We start from the raw sequence: 22,466 nt of genomic DNA on the forward strand, positions 1-22,466 counted from the left end.
TTGCTTTCCCCCTAGGTCATCTAGCAACATGACTTAACATAGTTTCTTTTTTAATGTAAAAAGCTGAATGAGTCAGGGGAAGCCACATTACCCATTATCTTCCATTAAACTTTCTCAGATGTAAATACATATCTACAAACACCAAATTTAACAACTCTTTTCTACAAAGCATATGCCTGATTTTTCACTGGACAAACACATCAAATACAAACAATAAAAGAAAACTTCAGCAGCACTCAGGATATGCAAAGTGAACAGACATTTTGATCTCTCATTTTCTGGCCTGTGGAGTTATATAAAAATTACTCATGGCATATACATAGTTTTAAGGGTACCAAGGATTTGTTTTAATCAGATACAGTAAGATATGAAGATACAGAAATGACTGTCATGAAATAATTTTTCACTCATAATTTCCTTGAAATAGGCACTGCATGTCACTCACATAGAGAAGGAACATGGTGGGTCAGGAGTTAGAGGGAATGAGAGGAAAACATGCTTAAGGGCCTTTATTATGGTTTCTGTGGGGAGGCATAGGTGAAGCAGAGAAAGCAGTCTAAAGATTGGCTACTTTGAATTATTTTAGAGGCCTTCAGGGTATATGGTCTGTTGCTACTTGACCTGGAAAGATTAGGGCAAAAGAATTGTGATCCAGAATGTAGAAAGCCAATAAAGGAGGTGGTTGGGGCATGAAGTCTGGATTGGTTGATTTACATATAGGAACCCTACCAAGTGAGTTGTTTACTATTCTAGGAATTGGTTAGCCCTAGGAGAGGCAGTCCCTCCAGAGTCAGCAAAACCCTAAACTGTCAAAGCAGCAAAAAAAAAAAAAAAAAAAAAAAACAGCAAAAATTATTAATACACACAGAAACGTGCACAGATGAATTTTTTTGTATTCTTTTCTAGACAAGATGGATATATTTTTATAACACACCATTGTGTTAATGCATAGTCTAGTCTCAAGAAATATTTTCATTACGTATTATTTATTCAAACTAATGCAAAAAAACTATGTAAGCTATTTATGCAATCTATCTTCCCCCTAAAAATCATTCTAGTCTAATCAAGAAGCTGTTCTCCTCATTAATTCCTAATATACATAAACTTGTTGCCCTTTAGCTTATCTTGTTGATTTATTTTATAATCAATTGCAGCCCACAAAATAACTTACTTGACAAGTCAATAGTTATATAACAGTTTTTTCCTCCACTATCCACATCTCACAAACTCTCCATGCTCTTAACACAAGTAAACAAATTTATTTTGCTTCTTTGAAACTCCAAAGTATATTTCATTATTTCAGTTACTCATCTGTTTTCAATTCCTCAAGAGTTTCATTGTATCAAGTCAATATTTCACCCATTCTTTTAATTAAAAATAATATTATCATTGGGATTTAGCAACTATAAATCCTAAGTATGTGCTCTTAAATGAGATGGGTTAGATTGGAAAGTACATGGTTTTTAAGTCGAGATGCTAGAATATACGTCTAACTCATCTTGGGGCATTTGATATCACGGGCACCTTAGAATCATTAACATTAAAAATAAAATAACATATTTCTGTATGTAGAGGAGATCAGGGAAATAGTGTAGTAAAATCCTCCAAAAATTCTCTTCCATAAAAGCAAGAGGAACGCTTGCAAAAATCATAAGAATCAACAGTGTGGGAACTCTGAAAATTGTTCTAAGCCTTGTAGTAATATGAAGAGCTTGAAAACAACAAAAATAGCAGAATCTCAGCAAAAAATCATGAGTCTTATGGCACTCTAACTTGGTCTATTCCCATCCCCTACTAGCTTCTCAACAGCCTTGAAAACCAATATACCACAATCAAAGTAAAAATCATCAACCTTGCAATCACTGGAGAAGGCAAAATGAAGTAGGAGCTCCCCAATATCCCTATTCTTAGAGAACTGTCATTATTTGACTTGTCTGGGGTTTCCCTGTAAGATCCCACTTGCAAAGGTGTCTTTATTTGACCTGATATTGAGCTCATCCACTATGACTAGTCTTTGACGACAGATTGTTTGTCAAAAACAAATAAAGGCAATTGTTTAACTTCACAGCTGTCTCAATCAGTGGTAAGAGCTGGGACAAACAATATTTAAGCCTAATAGCTTAAAAGGAAAAATGGAAAATTAAATAAACTCTGATACATCCCTGGGAATCTAGAAAGCCACCCACATAGATAGGGCAATGCACATGTCATGAGCTATACTGAGCTAACCTCTGGCTGACTTGAGACTCTATATATTAAAAGTAATGATGACTAAAGCACCATTTTCTCCTACCTGGCTCTGGCTTAGTATTGAAGGTAGCCTTAACTCAAGCTCAGAAACTCTCCTAGAAGACTAGCAGACTTTTTGGTTCCAGGTGTTTATAAAAAATCTCTATTCAATCATTAGTGAACCACTATACTAACTGAACTGAGATTTCAATTGTTACATATGAAAAAAAATACAGACTTAACAGAATTAGTTCATAAAAGTCTCTAAACAACAACAACAAAAAAAAAACAAGAAACACTGCAGTGGTGGGATAATTGGATTTTCAAAAGTGATACATTATTCATTGTGTTCAGTTTTCAAAAAATATTACAAGACATGCAGAGAAATAAGAAAGTATGGGAAAATAAGGGAAGAAAATCAGTAAATAGAAACTGTCCGAGGAAGCCAAGATGTTCAACTTACTAGACAAAAACTTAAATCAGAGTTTCAATATTTGAAATTAGTTGAAATAACTACAGAAAATAATGAACGAAGAAATAATGGAAGGCATGAGAATAATGTTTCACCAAATATAGAATATCAATAAAGATAACTTATAAAAAGACCAAATATAATTATGCAGTTGAAAATTATCATATATGAAATGAAAAACTCATTATGTAGTTCACCAGAAGATTTGAACAAGCAGAATTAAGACTGCAAAATTAAAAATAGGTCAATTGAGATTATTCAGTATGAGAAATAGAAAGTAATAAGAATGAAAATTAATGAACAGAATCAGAGAAATGTGGAGAATCATTATGTGTATCAACATATGCATAATGTACTCCTCAGAAGAAGGGTGAGAGGAAATGGCAGAAAAAAAATTAAATAGAAAATAGCAAAAAGCAAAATGATGGCTAGACACTTTGAAACTTTTGATGAAAAACACTGATGTGCACACCCAAGAAGGTCAACAGACTCCTAAGCAATATACACACAAAGAGATTCACACCTAGACACACTACAATCAAACTGCTGAAAGCCACTGCCAAAGAGCAAATCTTGAAGGCAACAAGAAAGAAGTAACTATTCACAACGTTCCATATGATAATTGCCTCGTTTTCATTTGCTTAGGTTTCTCAGTACCCAAGTTCCCCCAAACAAAATTATAAATCTCTTCTAAAATGGTTAACCACATCAGGGAATTTATTTTTCCATTTTTTATCTTGGAGAAAGCCCTTCAGGAGTCTTCTGTTCTTCAGCTCTTATACATAGTGATTATTTTATAGGCCTGTTAGAAATCTGCCACTTTTCAAGATAACATTCTCAGATATTCCTTCAGAATCATTCTGGAAAATTCTTTGTTTGCTCCTATATTTGATACCCATTTCTGTTTTATTAATTCATATCTTTGTGTCTATTTTGAGATCTTGCACCTCTGAAAGTATTCATATTCTTTTATTTGTTAATTTATCAGACTTTTTATTAAGGCTGACTTAACAAAGTACCACCAACTGAGTGTCCTAAACAAGAGAAATTTCTTATTCTGTAGTTCTGGAGGCCAAAAGTCCAATAACAGATGTGGGCTAGGTTGCTCCATTCTGAGGTCTGAGAGGAAGAATCCTTTCCATATCTTTTCCCAGCTTCTTGTATTTTGCTGGCAATGTTTGGTGTCCCTTGTTTTGTAGAAGCATCATCCTGATCTCTGCCTTTATCTTCATATAACATTCTCCTTGAGTTTGTGTTTGTGTCTAAACTTTCCTATTTTATAAAGACTTCAGTCAGACTAGATGTCTACCCTACCCTAGTTGTAATTTCATCTCAATATAACTAGTTACACCCTAAATAATACTTTTTACAAAAAGTATTGAGGGTTAGGGCCTCAACATATTAATTTGGGGGTGACCCAATTCAACCCCAAACACAGACCATACAATTTTTTTTGTAAATAATTTCACTTCAGATAATTGAAAGTTTTTTTTTTTTTTTAAACACTATATCCTATGTTTTAATATTGTTGTTGAAATGCTATTTTGGTTCCTGAGAACTTGTGTATGTACAATGCTTTTTCCTCTCCTTTTTGATTTTTCTTTTTATCCTGGTATTCTGAAATTTTCCAAAGGCATGTGTTGAGGTAGGTGTTATTATTCTGTTAATGAAGTCTCTAAATTAGGCCACTGCATCTGTGTATCTGTCAGGGTTCAGTCAGAGAAGCAGAACAAGTAAGAGAGGGAATGTGCATGTATACACACATATACATATGTAAATATATATGTGTACATATAAAGAAATCTATTCAACTGAGGGGCCTGGCTAAGTGAGTCAAAAATCCACAAGAAAGCCAGTCACAAAAGGAAGATCATAATAAACTATCATCTATGGGAGGAATTTCTTTTCTCTTGCTTATTGGGTCAGTGTCACCTAAATTATTCAAGATAATCTCTCTTAAAGTCAACTGATTAGGGAAGGGCTTTACTTATATTTCCAAAATACCCACACAATAACAGTAAGAGTAGGACTGAAGATAGCCTAGACAAGCTGAATATCAAAAATGATGGAAGATAAAATGATAAAAAGAATTTACATATATATATATGAGTCACTTTGCTGTACAGCAGAAATTCACACAAATTATAAATCTTTACACTTTAATAAAATTTATTTCTTAATTTAAAAAATCTAACACAATCTGTAAATAGAACTCTCTTGATTTTGAGGAATTTTTTGAAATATTTATTCCACAAATTTCTCTTCAATATTTATTTATCCTATTTCTTCTCTTTTGGAAACACTATGAGACAGATGTTTGGACCACTTGGTTTGATCTCTACATTTTATAAATTATATATTCCATCTTTTGACCTTTTCTTATATTTTCTATGCTTGTCTTTCAATTTATCTTTCACTCTCTTAGCAGCTTTTTTTTTTTAAGTCTATCTTTCCCTTAAACCACAATATGTTAATTACTTGTTTTCTAAATTTTCCTGTGGTAGCATCTCAGATGCAATAGTCTGTCTAATCATCCCAAGGTTATTCTCTCTATACATTATATATCAATACAGATGCATATATATGAGATATGTGGAGTAATATACATTCATATTCTCACAGACACATATATGTATACATAAAATTATATTCTTCTGTTACTTTCATGGTCTCTTTTCCCACTGATTTTTTTTAAACACATGCTTTGGCTCTCTGACTTCTATATTGGAGGCTTTTCTTAATAATCTCAGGATGCTTATATTTTTTTCTGATACTTAAGGAGATATGTAAAACAGTTTAAGATATTTATGTTTGTATGTATAAAAACTGTCTAATGCTTAATTGCCATACACCTAATAGCTAGGGATCCTAATATTTCATTGGCAACCACTCCTCCCCATGGTGTCTTTATTTCTTTTTTTTTTCCTTTTCATATGGTTATTGACCATTTGTACTTCCCTTTTTGGAAATTGTCTTATGTGTTCATTCCCTTTTTATTAATTAATTTATTTAGCTTTCTAATATAATTATTGACTATACTTCAACTTTTTTTCTCTACAATTTTTTTGACTGTACAGCATGGTGACCCAGTTACACATACATGTACACATTCTATGTTCTCACATTATCATGCTCCATCGTAAGTGACTAGACAGAGTTCCCAGTGCTACACAGCAGGATCTCATTGCTAATCCATTACAAAGGCAATAGTTTGCATCCATTAACCCCAAGCTACCAATCCATCCCCCTCCCTCCTCCTCCCCCTTGGCAACCACAAGTCTATTCTCCAAGTCCATGATTTTCTTTTATGTGGAAACGTTCATTTGTGCCTTATATTAGATACCAGATATAAGTGATATCATATGGTATTTGTCTTTCTCTTTCTGACTTACTTCACTCAGTATGAGGGTCTCTAGTTCCATCCATGTTGCTGCAAATGGCATTATTTTGTTCTTTTTTATGGCTGAATAGTATTCCAGTGTGTGTGTGTGTGTGTGTGTGTGTGTGTGTGTGTGTGTGTATGACATCTTCCTAATCCAATCATCTCCTCGATAGACATTTTGGTTGTTTCCATGTCTTGGCTATTGTGAATAGTGCTGCAATGAACATGCAGGTACATGTGTCTTTTTCAAGGAACGTTTTGTCCAGATAGATGCCCAAGAGTGGGCTTGCTGGGTCATATGGTAGTTCTATGTGTAGATTTCTAAGGTATATCCACACTGTTCTCCATAGTGGTTGTACACCAACAGTGCAGGAGGGTTCCCTTTTCTCCACACTCCCTCCAGCATTTGTTATTTGTGGGCTTATCAATGATGGCCATTCTGACTGGTGTGAGGTGGTATCTCCTGGTAGTTTTGATTTGCATTTCTCTAATAATCAGTGATGTCGAGCATTTTTTTCATGTGCTTATTGACCATTTGTACATCCTCCTTGGAAAAATGTCCATTCAGGTCTTTTGCCCATTTTTCATTGGGTTGTTGGTTTTTTTGCTGTTGAGTTGTATAAGTTACTTATGCATTCTAGAGATTAAGCCCTTGTCAGTTGCATCTTTTGAAATTATTTTCTCCCATTCTGTAAATTGTCTTTTTGTTTTCTTTTTGGTTTCCTTTGCTGTGCAAAAGCTTGTCAGTTTGATTAGGTCCCAATAGTTTACTTTTGCTTTTATTTCTGTTGCTTTTGGAGACTAAACTGAGAAAATTATTTCTAGAGTTTTTTCCTTAGGACAATTTTCCTAGGAATAGACTTTTTCAGTCTTCTTTCTGGAAGGATATTAACCTGGCTAACAATATGCTTAAAGTCCAATGGGCAAGGAAAACAGGGGGTTTCCCTCATCACTAAGCAGATTTCCATTTCATCTCTTATATCCTTGACCAAGTTCCTAATTCTTCTGTTTTAAGCTTTTTAGAATAAACTCCTTATATTCTACCTGAGTGCAGATGGAGTGTTTAACTCTTGAGGTAGGGAGGGAGAGAGGACAATAGTGTCTTACTTCTCATTGGGAAGATATTTAATCAATTATCTTATGTCAGGTTACTCCTTAAGTCTCACTTTAAGAAGTACTTTCTAAGCATAATTGCTAAATCTTCCCAACACTTTCCCGCTTGAATTCTTCTAAGACTCCCACCACATCCAAGTCCATACTTTTAGATTTTAGCTTTTCTGCTTTGATAAATAAAGTACTGATAATCTGTTGCTTCCTTTATAAAAAATATTATTGATATTAGTGATAAACTTCTCTTTGTGTATTCTCCTTGACCCTACATGTGCAAATACTTTTTCTTAATTATATTTTTTGTAGGTCTTTAAGAGCTGTTAGAAACAAACTCTTATGTTCAGTTCTCCAAATTTACCCAGACAAGGCATTTATTTGGGTTGTATATACTAATCCAATTTCATTAGATTAGTTTTTTAGCCAGGTATTTATTTTCCTAATTGCACTGCATGTGTCATTAGCAGATGACATGAAATCATCTGCTAACAGAGACTGCTTGAGCTGTTTACCATCTCTGCTGACTCTGTGTTCCCAGCTGAATCAGATAAAGAGAAGTTCTCTGGATGCAGCAGAACATAGATGAGGCAGCGTACAGCTTTAACTCTTTTGCAGATATCAGTGTAATATGGGAAACTGAATAGTATAATTTCCATTGTAGAGTTGCAATTGATCTCTTCAAATGCGTCGCTATGTGCTTGGTTTATTCTGGTCATGTAGACAATTGAGGATGACCAGAGATTTCACAGTCAAATTCTGTCCTTCAGTCTACTAATAATGTGCAGAAGAACAATTTTTAATATTCTATACTCTATTTAACTATCGAGACTAGGTAATGGAGTTCTCTGGTTAGAATCATAGATCAAAATTAAAACCGGACTCTGTGCTCTTTTCCCCAATGGGGGCCGAGAGGCTGTTAGGAATAAGGCTCTGAAGCAAGACCGCAAGAACTACAATTCTGACTCTGTCACCTACAGCATGCAGTACTGACAATGGACAAATCACCTCATCTCTCTAATTTCAATTTCTTCATCTGTAGAATGCAAATAATAATAATAGCGATGATAATAATAATACCTTTTCCCTGTTGTTGTTAAAGCAAATGATTATATGTGCTTGAAACATGATGAATCTCTATTATTATTGTTATTAAATTGGAAAGGAGTTAAAAACAACTGGTAGGCAGCTGTAGAAAATTTCGAGATTGATTGTTATAGGGAGTAATCATTTCACTGGAAGGGCAATTATATTTTTTTCTCCTTTGCTATAATCTTATCAAGCCTCTGAAATTTCTAAATATTTACTCTGATAATATTGGAAATTCTTCACATAAAATGCCAGTATGGATTTCAGATAGATTGTTGAAAAGCCATCAATGCTTTGTTTGAGGGCAGTGAAGGAAGGGAGGAGAAATAAAGAGGAAAAAGTTGCTTGTTATATCGCAGTCCCTTTAAAGTGCAGAAGGAAAATTACACTATGACACATGGCCTGAAGGGTGGTCAGCCAGTACACATCCGCCCCCCACAGGCAGCTCCGCCCTGTCTGCACCCACCTGAGTTCGTTTGTCCTGCAGTACTGGCCTGATTGCCCCGTATTAGATGAACAGTGAGAGCTGTCCTCCCCACGGATGTCCGGTGTCAGCAGGTCAGGAACTCTCTGGGAGTGCAGAGATAGGCAGAGCAAGGCTCACCCAACCCTCCAAGTGTGTTGGACCCTTGGCGTGGGCGCTGCCTTTCAGGCCAGCACCTCAAGGGCTGGGCGAAGAGCTGTGACGGTGCACTTCTGGGAGAGCACTCCTGAGGTGCACTTCTGCGGGGTAGGAACTTCTAAGGTGCACTTAAGGAGGAGCACTACTTGGGTGCACCTCCTCCGGAGCACTTCCGGTGATTCTGAAGCACCTTCTGTTCGCGCAGGCTGGCCGACTGGCCTGAGTTAAGCAGAATCTGGGAGAGGCTATGAGGAGGACAGTGCCCAAGAGGTGAGGAGAGGCATGAATGGTGGCAGAGAGTAGGTGGGTTTGCAGCCTGGTGAGTGGAGCGTGGTTTGTGGTTTGGGGGCTGCCAGGTTCCTGCTTCTCCATGAGTCTGTACCCTGAATGCCGGGCTCCTCTGAGGCAGGCAGTAGGCCTGCTCACTGGGCAGTGGGGGAGGGTCGGGTGTGGGGTAGGCTGCCCTTGACCCTGGAAGGCGCTTCTTGGGTGGCCTCAGGCTTAGCCAGACTTTCAGATGGCCCCTGGCGCCCGCGTTCAGAGAAGGTGGGGAAGCTGATCTGTGATTGTTTGGAAAAGTTGGGGGTAAAAGAAAGGAAGATATAGTTACTCATATTGTTACTAAGAAAAATACTACTGTGCCCCGCCCCGCATCCCTGCAGATAGTTTTATAGAATGACCAGGATCTGAGAGCTGACAGAAAGTGAAGAGGCAAATTACTCACATAGCACACAGTTACCCACAGTTACTCAGCATCTGTTCATGTTACTTATTTTAATCACATTACTTTTTTCTCTTCATATTCAAGATGGCATGCAGTAACAATAAAGCACCATTTTTCCATTTAAACAATGCAGTGGCCGCTTATATAAGACACCCTCTTTCCAAAGAGACTAGAGGCAAAGTCCATCTACCTCCAAATTCAGCTCTGAGTGATTATTTTGTAACCTCAATGTATAAAGATAACCAACACTAACATTTACTCTAAGAAAATGAAAAATAGAGGAAGGAAGTAGAAGAAATAATTGCTAAATGTATGCATATATTACAGTTTCCATTTCTAACCTAACATAAAGCCATAGTTGTTATTTGTTGCTTCATTTTTCCCTTTTCTATTGATAAAGCTTTTGCTCTCAGCCAATAGTTCAACTGCTTGGGGTTATTTACTGGTAGGACGACAAAACATTTACTCCTGAAGGCTCTAGTTATCTTTGCATGGTAGTACAAGCTTGTAAAAATGACTTACAAACTGATTTTTTTAATTTAACATTTTAAATATTTAAATGAAAAATATGAAGGTCACAGAATAATCATAACTTTTCAAGTGGATGTATCAGTTTGAAATGTTCTGTTTGAAATGTTCTAATTATCCTGTGACCTTTACATTTTTGTCAGAACATTGTAAACCCTCTTACTCTTGGTTAGAAATGTACAGGCAACTGAAAAACTTGTAAAACTAGTATGTAATTAGTACACTCATTTAAAACATTAGAAACATTAAAAATTGAAGTGTTTTTCTTTGTATAATTTCACCAAAAATAATTTGAAATTCTTCATGCTGTGTAACTTACAATATGGAGTGAGCATCTTTTTTATACTTGGGTGAATTGTCATATTTCTATTTGTATTTGTATAAGCTTCCAAAACTTTATCCTATGAATTTTCTTTTTAAAACTTTTTATTAAAGTCTGGTTGACTTATAGTACTGTTAGTTTCAGGTATACAGCAGAGTGATTCAGATGTATATATAAATATGTGTATCTATGTATATATTTTTTTTCTTTTTTTCTCTTCTTTTCCTTGATAGGTTATTACAAGGTAATCGATATTGTTCCCTGTTTTATGTAGTTGGTCCTTGTTGTTTATCTATTTTATATATGGTAATGTGTATGTGTTAATCTCATACTCCTAATTTATTCTTCCTCCCCTACCTCTTTGGTAACCATAGAAAATTTTGTTTTCTCTATCCGTGAGTCTGTTCCCATTTTGTAAATAAGTTCATTTGTATCATTTTTTTTAGATTCCAGATATATCATGTTTGTCTTTCTCTGTTTGACTTACTTCACTTAGTATGATAATTTCTAGTTTCATCCATACTGCTGCAAATGGCATTATTTCATTCTTTTTTATGCCTGAGTAATATTCCATTGTATATGCCCCCATACATGTCTTCTTCATCCATTCATCCATGGATGGACACTTAGTTTGCTTCCATGCTTAAGCTGTTGAAAGTAGTGCTACTATGAACATTGGGGTACATATATCTTTTTGAATTGGGGTTTTCATCTTTCACAGATATATACCCAGGGATTGGAGTGCTGGCTCATATGGTAACTCTGTTTTTGGTTTAGTTTAGTTTTTGTTGTTGGTTTTTTGTTTGTTTTGTTTTATTTGATAGCCACACCCATGGCATATGGAAGTTCCTGGGCCAGGGATTGAATCTCGGTTGCAGCTGTGATCTATGCCACAGTAATGGCAACACCAGATCCTTTAACCCACCTCATAGGGGCCAGGAATTGAACCTGCACCTCTGCAGCAACCCAAGCCTCTGTAGTCGAATTCTTAACGCACTGCATCATAGTGGGAACTCCTATGTTTAGTTTTTTTTAAGGAATCTCTATACCATTTTCCATAGTGTATGAACCAATCTAAATTCTCACAACAGTGTAGGAATGTACCTTTTCCTCCACATCTTGTCCATCATCAATTATTTGCATACATTTTGGTGATGGCCATTCTGACCAGTGTGAGGTGATTTTTATTGTTTTGATTTGCATTTGTATAATAATTACCAGTGCTGATCATTTTTTCATGTGCCTGCTGACCATCCATATGTCTTATTTGGAGAAATGTTTATTTATACCTTCTGCCAAATTTTTGATTGGGTTGCTTGGGTTTTTTTTGATATTGAGTTGAATGAGCTGTTTGTATATTTTGGAAATTTAACCTGTGAAAATCACATAGTTTCCAAATATTTTCTTGTAGTCTGTAAGTTTTCTTCTCATTCTGTTTATGGTTTCTTTTGCTCTGCAAAAGCTTATAAGTTTTATTTCTTTTTTTGTTTTTTTTCAGGGCTGCACCCACAGCATTTGGAGTTTCCCAGGCTAGGGGTTGAACCACAGCTGTAGCCACTGGCCTATGCCACAGCCATAGCAATGTGGGATCCAAGCCTTGCCTGCGACCTGCACCACAGCTCAGGGCAACACCAGATCCCCAAACCCACTGAGCAAGGCCAGGGATTGAACCCATGTCCTCATGGATATTAATTGGGTTTGTTAACTGCCGAGCCATAACAGGAACTCCTTTTTTTGTGTTTTTAAAAATTTTTATTCCATTGATAGACTGACCTAAAAAAAATATGTACAATTTATGTCAGAGAATATTCTGCCTATGTTCTTTTCTATAAGTTATTTATTTATTTATTTTTGCTTTTCAGGGCTTCATCCAAGGCATATGGAGGTTTCCAGGCTAGGGGTCCAATCACAGCTACAGCTGCTGGCTTATGCCACAGCCACAGCAATGCAGGATCCAAGCTGTGTTTGTGACCTAAACCACAGCTCATGGCAATGCCAGATCCTTAACCCACTGAGCGAGGCCAGGGATCGAACCCACAACCTCATAGTTCCTAGTCGGATTCTTTTCCTCTGCACCATGATGGAAACTCCTCTTCTAGAAGTTTTATGGTGTCATGTCGTATATTTAGGTCTTTAAGCCTTTGGAGTTTACTTTTACATATGTTATGAAGGAGTGTTCTGACTTCATTGGTTTGCATGTGACTGTTCACCATTCCCAACACCACTTGCTGAAGAAACAGATTTTTCTCCATTGTATATTCTTGCCTCCTTTGTTGAAGATTAATTGACCATAGGTGTGTGAGTTTATTTCTGGACTCTCTGTTCTGTTCCACTGGTCCATTTGTGTGTGTTTGTGCCAATGCCATGCTGTTTTGATTACTTAACTTTGTAGTATTGTCTCAAGCCTAGAAGTGTTATGACTCCAGCTTTGTTCTTTTTTCTCAAAATTGTTTTGGCACTTTTAGGTATTTTGTGGCTTTGTATAACGTTTAAGATTATTTGTTCTAGTTCTGTGAAAGATGTCATAGATAATTTGATAGAGATCACATTAAATCTGCTAATTGTTTTGGGTAGTATGACCATTTTAGCAATATGAATTCTTCTAGTCTAAGAGCAGGGAATGTCTTTCCATCTCTTCAATCATCTTCTCTTTCCTTTACTAGTGTTTTTATAGTTCTCAGCATGTAAGTTTTCACCTCTTGGTTAGGTTTATTCCTAGATATTTTATATTTTTTAATGTGATTGTAAACAGGAATTTTTTTTACTTTTCCTGATATTTCATTTTTAGTGTAAAGAAATGCAACAGATTTCTGTATTTTAATCTTGTATCCTGCTATCTTCCTGAATTTATTTATCAGTTCTAATGGTTTTTGTGTGGAGTCCTTAAGGTTTTCTATATAGAGTATCATTTCATCTGCATATAATGGTAATCTTACCTCTTTTCTTATTATATGCATATATTTTTATTTCTTTTTATTGTTTGATTGCTTTGGCTAGAATTTCCAATGCTATGTTGAATAGAATTGGTGAAAGCGGGCATCCTTGTCTTATTCCAGATGTTAATGGGAAGGCTTTTAGCTTTTCACATTGACTGTTATGTTGGCTGTGGGTTTGTAATAAATAGCTTGAATAGCTTTTATGATATTGAGATATGTTCCTTCTGTGCTCATTTTAGTAAGAATTTTTATCATGAATGGATGTTGATTTTATCAAATGCTTTATCCACATCTCTTGAGATGATCATGTGGTTTTTGTCTTTTCTTTTGTTGATGTGCATCACATTGACTGATTGGTGTATGTTGAGACATTCTTGTGACCCTGAGATGAATCCAACTTCATCATGTTGTATGATCTTTTTATGTGTTACTGGATTTGGTTTTCTCATATTCTGTTGAATATATGTATTCATCAAAGAGTCTGGCCTGTAATTTTCTCTTTTAGTAGGGTCTTTGTCTAGTTTTCCTGTCAGGGTGATGGTGGCTTCATAGGATAATTTTGAGAATGTTCCTTTCTTTTCAATATTTTGAAAGAGTTTGAGAAGGATCGTTGTAAATTCTTTGTATGTTTGGTAGAATTTCCCAGTGAAGCCATCTGTGCTTGGACTTTTGTTTGCAGGGAGTTTTTGTTTGTTTGTTTGTTTTTTAGGTACACAGTCTATTTCACTTCTAGTGATCAGCCTGTTCAAATTATCTATTTCTTCTTGATTCAATTTTGGTAGGCTGTATTTTTCTAGAGATGTGTCCATGTATTCCAGGTTGTCCTTTTTATTGATAAATAAGTGTTCATAATATTTTCTTAGGGTATTTTGTATTTCTGGTATCAGATATTGTTTATTCTCTTTCATTTCTTACTTTGTTTGAGTCCTCTCACTTCTTGGTGAGCCTAGCCTAGGTTTGCTTTTGTTTATTCATTCAAAAAACCAGCTTTGGTTTTACTGATTTTTTTTTATAGTTTTTTAAAAGTCTTTTTAACTTATTTCCTCTCTGATCTTTATTGTTTCCTTCCTCTGCTGACTTTAGATTTTGTTTGTTTCTTTTGCTAATCCTTTTAGGTGGTAGGTTAGGTTGTTTATTTGAGATTTTTCTTGTTTTTTGAGGAAGGCCTGTATCCCTGTGAACTTCCCTCTAAGCATCACTTTTGCTGCATCCCATAGGTGTTGTATGCTTGTGTTTTCATTGTTGTTTGCTACAGATTTTTTTTTTTAATTTCCTCTTTGATTTCATCCTTGACCCATTGGTTTTTCAGTAGGATGTTGTTTAGGCTCCATGTCATCTTTTTTTTTTTTTTTCTCATTTCTTTTTCTGTGGTTAATTTCTAGTTATGTGCCTTTGTTATCAGAGAAGATTCTTGAAATAATTCCTATTCTTTAAATTTGTTGAGGATTAGTGGTCCTAGAAGGTAGTCTATTCTAGAGAATGTTTCATGTGCACTTGAAAAGAAAGCATCTTGCTATTATTACTTTTTTTGGATATCAGGTCTTGTAGATGTCAGTTAAGTCTCCCTGTTCTATTGTGTTATTTAGGATCTCTGTTGCCTCATTGATTCTGCTTGGAAAATCTGTCCATTGATGTAGGTAGGATATTAAAGTCTATACTATTATTGTATTCCCATCAGCCTCTCCTTTATGTCTGTTTGTATTTATTTTATGTATTTAGATGCACCTCTACTGGTGCATATATGTTACTGAGTATGATATCCTCTTCTTGTGCTGATCTTTTTATCATTATATAGTGTCCTTTTTTTCTTTCTTTATGACCATTGTTTTAAAGTCTATTTTATCTGAGTATTGCTACCTCTGCCTTCTTGTCATTTCCATTTGCATGAAATATCTTTTTACATCTACTCATTTTCAATCTATGTGTGTATTTTGCCCTGAAGTGGATCTCTTATAGGCAGCATATTGTAGGTTTTCTTTAATTATCCAATCTGTTGCGGCAAGTCTTTATTTATTTGTCTTTTAAGGCTGTGCCCACGGCATATGGAAGTTCCCAGGCTAGGGCTTGAATTTGACCTATAGCTGCTGGCCTACACCACAGCCACAGCCACATGGGATCCAAGCTGCATCTGTGACCAACAGCACAGCCCATGGCAATGCCAGATCCTTAAAGTGAGGTCAGGGATTGAACCTGCAACCTCATGTATACTAATCGGATTTGTTACCCCTGAGCCACGATGGAACTTCCTGCCACTGTATGTCTTCTGATAGGAGTGTTTAGGCCATTGACATTTAAAGTTATTATTGATAAATGTGTATCACTGTCATTTTAAACCTTGTTTTCCAGTTTATTTTATATTTTGTCTTTATTACTTTCTTCTTTTCATTTTTCCTTTTGTGGTTTGATTGTTTTTTTTTTGTTATTATGGTTGAGTTCTTTTCCTATTGGTTTTGTGAGTCTATTTTATGTTTTTGATTTGTGGTTACTCTGGTTTTCAAGTACGTTTACTCTTAACTATATTTGCTTGCTTTAGACTGGTAGTCATGTAAGCTCAAACACATTCTAAAAGATCTGTGCTTTCTTAACCCCTTTTACATTTTTTTCTGTATATAATGATTTAATTTTTTTCATTATAGCTGGTTTACAGTGTTATGTCAATTTTCTACCGTACAGCATGGTGACCCAGTTACACATACATGTATAGATTCTTTTTTCTCACGTTATCATGCTCCATCATAAGTGACCAGACACAGTTCCCAGTGCTACACACACAGCAGGATCTCATTGCTAATCCATTCCAAAGGCAATAGTCTGCAGCTATTAACACCAGTTTCCCAATCCATCCCACTCCTTGTGTTTTGATGTCCTGTTTTACATATGCATGTTTATCCTTTTGCTAGTCATTGTAGTTATAATTGCTTTCGCAGAATTTTTTGATTGTTTTATAACCTATGTACTGGCCTACTTAAGTGATATTCAGTCATTTTATATATTTGTCATTCTTATTGTGACTTTACCTTTCCTATAGATTCTTGCTTTTTTTTTTTTTTTAAAGAAGGCCTCTCTCAATATTCTTTTAAAGAAGGTTTAGTATTGCTATATTCTTTTATTTTTTGTTTTTCTGAGAAAATCTATCTCCTTATATTCTAAATTATAATCCGTTTCATTGTTCTTTCAAGGTATTTCTCATGTTCTTTTAATTGGGAATAGTTCCTCTTTTTTCATTTTATTTATATTTCTCTGACTGTGTATTTAGGAGAAAAAGACCATCTACTGTGATCTCACAGGTCTGTTTTTATGGGGCAACAACACTGTATAGATGGAGTGAGTTCAATATTTTTGATGCAAGGGTTGTTTTTGGTATAGATGCTCGCCACATATTTCCTCAGGGTGTACTGGCCCTTGGCCCCATAATAGGGAGTGTTTGGTGTGGTAGTGACTAGTGCCTGTGCTGAATATTGAACAGGGCATCCTCTTTGCTCTGTGGTTATTACAGTCCTCTGGGGGCAAGGTCTGTTTCCTAGTTGTTGGAGTAGAAGCCTTCAGATACAATTCTAAGCTGCCATATGAGGTAGATGGGACAGGAGCACTCCCCCTGGGAAAGGAGCCACTGTGTATTCTTCCTTAGGAGCTATGTGCTGGGACATGCGACTCTGTGATGCTCCTTGGCACCCACTGTGTGTGCCTAAAAAGTTCACTGTTGTTGGCACTGCCTATAGGGGCTTCCTCTGCTGTGGGAGCACCTGTCATTGGCTGAGACATCCCTCAGACACCAATGTACTTCATGTATTATAAAATGTCTATGAAAATGTTTTTGATATAGAACTTCCCCAGGGATGTCATTATCCTTTTTATCACTTTCATCATCTATATCAATGACTTCACTTTTTCTAAGTTCCACAGATGAGAGTTTTTCTAGTGGCAACAGTGGCAACTTGAACTATTTCTTCTACAATTCCATTTATGTCCTATTCAGATTTTACCTCTAGAAGTATCACTTTTCAAAACTTTATGGCACTTTCTTCTTTGTTGGATAATTACCTCTTTTAATTATCATTTTTTTCTATGATCATGTAGGTATCTTACTGAACTATAACTTCTTTCCTTTCTGAGCATGAACTAAATAACAGACACACAGACACACATCGAACTTTGAAAAAATGACATGATTGGTCACTGATCATAATGCTCATGTTATTTACATTGTGATTTGTGGGTTGTAGAGCTGACAGTGAAGGTTGTATTTCGTACAGTTACTCCAAATTAATGTACCATAGTACCTGAAGTTTGAGCTGAGTTTTGGGGAGACTGGTATTTAATTAAACCATAGCAACTAAAATTTGTGCATATTTGAACTGTGCAAAGTGAGGACTGTTTATACATATTGCTTCCACTTGATGATGGCATGTTGCTGCACATTCCAGATTTATGACTTTCTGGATCAGATAATACCCAGGTCATAAAGAACAGACGAATGTGCATAATTTTAGATTCACAGCCAGTGCTGAACAGCAAGCCAAAATCTGTTTCTTAAAAGTAGAAGGGTTAATTACAGAAGATTCATAGTTTTGTTCAAAATCCTAGAGCTCCGATATATTGAGAATTTCCAGAGGCTCTATAAAGATCCCTAAAATCTTTAATTTGCTTTCTCTTTTGCAACTCCACAGCCTGGTGGTGTTTCCATATGCTGTCAACCTCACTTCTGAATTTCATGATTTCTTATCTTAAAAGAAGACTCAGCTTCCTAAAGGTGCTTCCTGTCTCCTGTTCTTTCAATTGTCATGTTTATGTCATAGTGATATTTATAAAATGAAAATCTGACCATGTAACTTCTCTGCTTACAACCTGCCAATATTTCCTTAAAATTTTTAAGAAAAATCCCAAATTCCTTAGCTTAGAATAGAGGGCTGCTCATAACATGGCTTACATTTTATTTTCACTCTCTTCTCCTAGAGTGTATGATCCATTTATTCTGAAAACTTGTTGGTTTATAAACAAACTCAGAATTTCTTACTTCTGTTCTTTCCTCAAGGTGCTCTCATGGCTTAAATTCCCAGCTTTACTTAGACTACTCTTGATTATCTAACATAATAATCCTAACAATATATCATTGAGCATGGCTTATATCAACCACTTAGTTAGAACAATTTATCCTCTAATTTTTGGCTATCATCATTTAAAATTATATGACATCCTGTTGTACTTTATTCCTATTTTCCTGAGTCTTTTGCTGATCTTTGATTACACAAAAACTATATTTTTGTCCCTAAGACCTAATACAACAAAGCATGTATTCTTTTTTGAATCTCTTTTTCCTCCTGTCTTCTGTGACAGCATTCTTTCTTAGTATCCTCTTTTGTCTTTAGTGACTGCTATTCATCATTCTAAGTTTCTGGATCTTCTCTTGTGTCCATCTTGTGGTACTGGTTTTAATGAAGTTTCTACCAAATCTCTCCTATTTTGTTGATTTACATGTTCTTCCTTAGTTATCCCACTTAATCATCATAGCTTTAAATATTATCTTTGAATTGATGGTTTCTAAATCTGTATCTTCACTCTAAACATTTTCAGATATCCTATGTGGTATTCACAACTGTTTATTTGAAATATTTATTTTAATATTTCATAATATTCATGACAGACAAAAATAAATACCTCTCTCCCAAATGACAGCGTATTTCTCCTTATCTTTTAGGCAACAGCATCATTGCCTATTCAATTTTTACAGTCATTCATTCTTGAACATTTTCGTTTATTCAAATTTCATTTATAATGAAAATTAAATATAGTCTCTTTTCTATTCCACATACTAAATTATAGGAATAAAGAGATGAAAAATCACAAAAACACTTGCCTTTAAGGAGTCAGAAGAGCAGTGGTGAAAGTGCTGTGGTAGAGAAATGTTTCTTATAAAAGCAATGCCCAGTTACTATTACTAGGAGCTAAATGGTCATCAGTATCTTCAGAGAAGAGATACAACTTGAATGTTGAAATCCTCAAATAATAAAACAACATATGCCAAAACACAGAGTTGTGTAAAAATATTTTACATTGTTGATCTCCCTAAATTCAGTAGATATCTAAGTCCTTTCAACTGCACTTCTGAAACTTTAGTAAAATTCATTATCTGCTTTCTGTGAGGACCACAGTCCTCTGTACAGCTGTCATTATCTTACTCTTTAATTTTTGGTTTTGCTGCTTTCTCCTCTATCCTAAATATTTATAGCAATAACTTAAAAATTACATAAAAATTACTGTGAATTCTTACTTTATACAAAAAAAGGAAAATTACTAACCTGACGTGGACACTTATATCCAGATATTACCTTTTTTTCTCTTATATCCCCACAAACAGGAATCCAAGTTTTCAGTGAAGTAAACATTTAATAAGTAACTCGTAAACTGTTCAGTATATGACCTTGGAGATGCACATCTACCTCTTTGCTCTCTCTCTCCCATCTATCTGTTTAATCTATTCACTCACATTATAATTGTTTTTCTCTGGGATTTTTCTAGACTTCTTAATGGGAATTGTCATTTATCCTTTAACATTTAATTGAATTCTTATGACCTATGTCAGTACATTCACTGAACAAACCATGATTTAATTTTTCTTATTTCCTTGAGACAGTTAGCTATACTTTCCTCTGCATAGTATTTTACTATAAGGATAATGGCTTTTATTAAATTCAGTTACAGTTGTGTGTCTTCTTATTTTTTTGGACAATAATTTAGTTCCTTGGGGAGAACACTGTTCTAAATCAGACTAATACCTGTTTCATTGTTTATGTTTAATAAATATTTCTTGACCAAGCAAACAATTTTTGAGCTAAACTGCTTAGAGGAATCAACAATACTTTTCCGTAAAAATTCCAGTTTTTTTTAAACATGGAATCTAACACCTAAAAGTAAAACACACTTTACAGAGTGTCCCAAGAAAGAATATGCCTTAAGATGATGGACTAACAACCAAACTAGGGAGTACTATCTAAAGTATTTAACCATTTCTGATATACTTTTTGAACATTTGCATAGTGGAAAGTGTTAAGAAGGAACATTAAAATAAAACAAAACAAATAAAAAAATGAATTGAGGCTCTAGAGCTCTCCAGGTTATAATGGGTATAGTAGGATGGAAGGAAGAGTGATTTTTTTTTTTTTTTTTTTTTTTTTTTTTTGCACTCCCACAGGGAGCTACAGTGGTCAAGAGATTCCTTAAATTCTATCCTGTCACTTTGAATTTTAGGTGAAAAGTGGATGCCTGGTTACAGATAAAGCCAGTCCTCATTCCAGTTTTCTTTCCTTCCCCTGGGGTAAGGCCATCATAATTTATTTCATAAGAACACTTGGAGGAGTACTATGAAAGTTCTGGTAAGTTACACACTCACTGCTAATGTCTACTCACCCACTCACACCATGGACTTTCCCTTCCACATTGTTGTATCAAAAACAAATTCTTTAGATACTCCAAATTCTTATCTGTAACTTTTTTCCTGTCAGCAATCTTTACAAGCTGCTTCAACTGAGAAAGATGAGCAAGGACCTCAATGTGAAAGCAATCACAGGGACATTTTCCTTGAAAACTTTCATTCTCTAATGTTTCTCTTGACATCTTACATCTTAGGTCATTTCTCTGAAGAACCATCAATCTACACAAGTGCAGATTTCCGTGCTTATAATACTGATTTAACTGGGGCAGAATAGCTGCATATATTAGATAGATTTTTTTTTAAATTTTAATTTAAAATTCTATGTATTACTTATTACTTCAGTCAAATTTCTTAGAATAATATGCTTTGACAGTTATCTTGCAAGAAGCAGGGGCACTGAATAAAGTTGTACTCTATTATGCATCAACCAGCTCAGAAATAAATCAAGGAACTAATTAACATCTTATCAGATTTGATTGTAAATAGAACATTACATTCATACAGAAAGATCCATTCATTCTTAAATTTAGTAACTTTTTTGGCTCTAAGTTAGTTCTTGAATGGCTGCAAAGGTAGCTCTGTGAATAATTGTGTAGTAGAATATCCATTTTAGCAGAATTGACTCATCATTTTAAATAGGCAACTGTTTTGACTGACATTTTAAGTTACCATATGTTTTTTGGCAAGCTGATTAAATCAATAAAAATTCTGCAACCATATTCAATGAATATGAATTGTAAGAAAGAATGCAGTTATTAAGAGAAACTAACACGTACCTCTGTGAACAATAATACATTTCAATATTTTATTCATTTTTACTAGCAATAAAATTTTAATCAGACTGGGAAGAGAAATTGAATTAGTCAATTAAAGAGTACAGAAAGTCTACAAATGAATGAAAAGAACAGCAAAGCTATCCTGATTATTTGGAAATAGACAAAAATTGCTCTGTCTTCCACAGATAATGTATAATTTCTTGTGTTCTTAATTCATTCTATTTATTTTAGCCAATGCCTAATTCAGAAACATTTCCTGAGTACCTAGTGTGAGTATTCTGTTGTCTATTATAGGGCATACGATTACTAATAAGAAACACAGAGCTATTTGGAAGAAGCTCTATTTCAGAGGCTATTTAATGCCCTATAAGCAAACAACTTTCTGCACTGGGAATTGGGAGATGACTTTTCATTCTTCTAGTCCTCCGTTTTCCAAAACTTGATGAACACAAGAATAAAAAGGTGCTAATTATTCCTGGTAGTTGTAAACCTATGTTCTCAGTAAAAAAGTTCAGTCCTGATATGTATCAAATTCTAGGAACACTTGATAAAAATTATAACATTAGAACATACAGTGACCTTACCTCTCTCTTATTCCTTATATATATTTTTTTCTTTGCATGTAGAGTTGAGCATAGTGCGCACAGACTTTGTAAGGGCAATTGTAAGGAGGGTGTTTGTGCCTGAATGTGCATGACAAAGAAATATCTTTAATAAGTTATCCTCTGTGTAAAAAATGGTCCCTCTCATACAGGAATCTTGAGTGGATGCATAATGCAGTTAACACAGTATTGATAAAAATGTTTTTTTCTTAACCATCTGAAGTCCCTGGTTTGTTAAGGTTCTCTCTGGG

This window comes from Sus scrofa, chromosome 8 (genome assembly GCF_054392235.1).
Source record: "Sus scrofa isolate SSC_HxYL_T2T_F1_AM1 chromosome 8, Sscrofa_HxYL_maternal_Yorkshire_Landrace_v2.0, whole genome shotgun sequence".
Classification (NCBI taxonomy): domain Eukaryota; kingdom Metazoa; phylum Chordata; class Mammalia; order Artiodactyla; family Suidae; genus Sus; species Sus scrofa.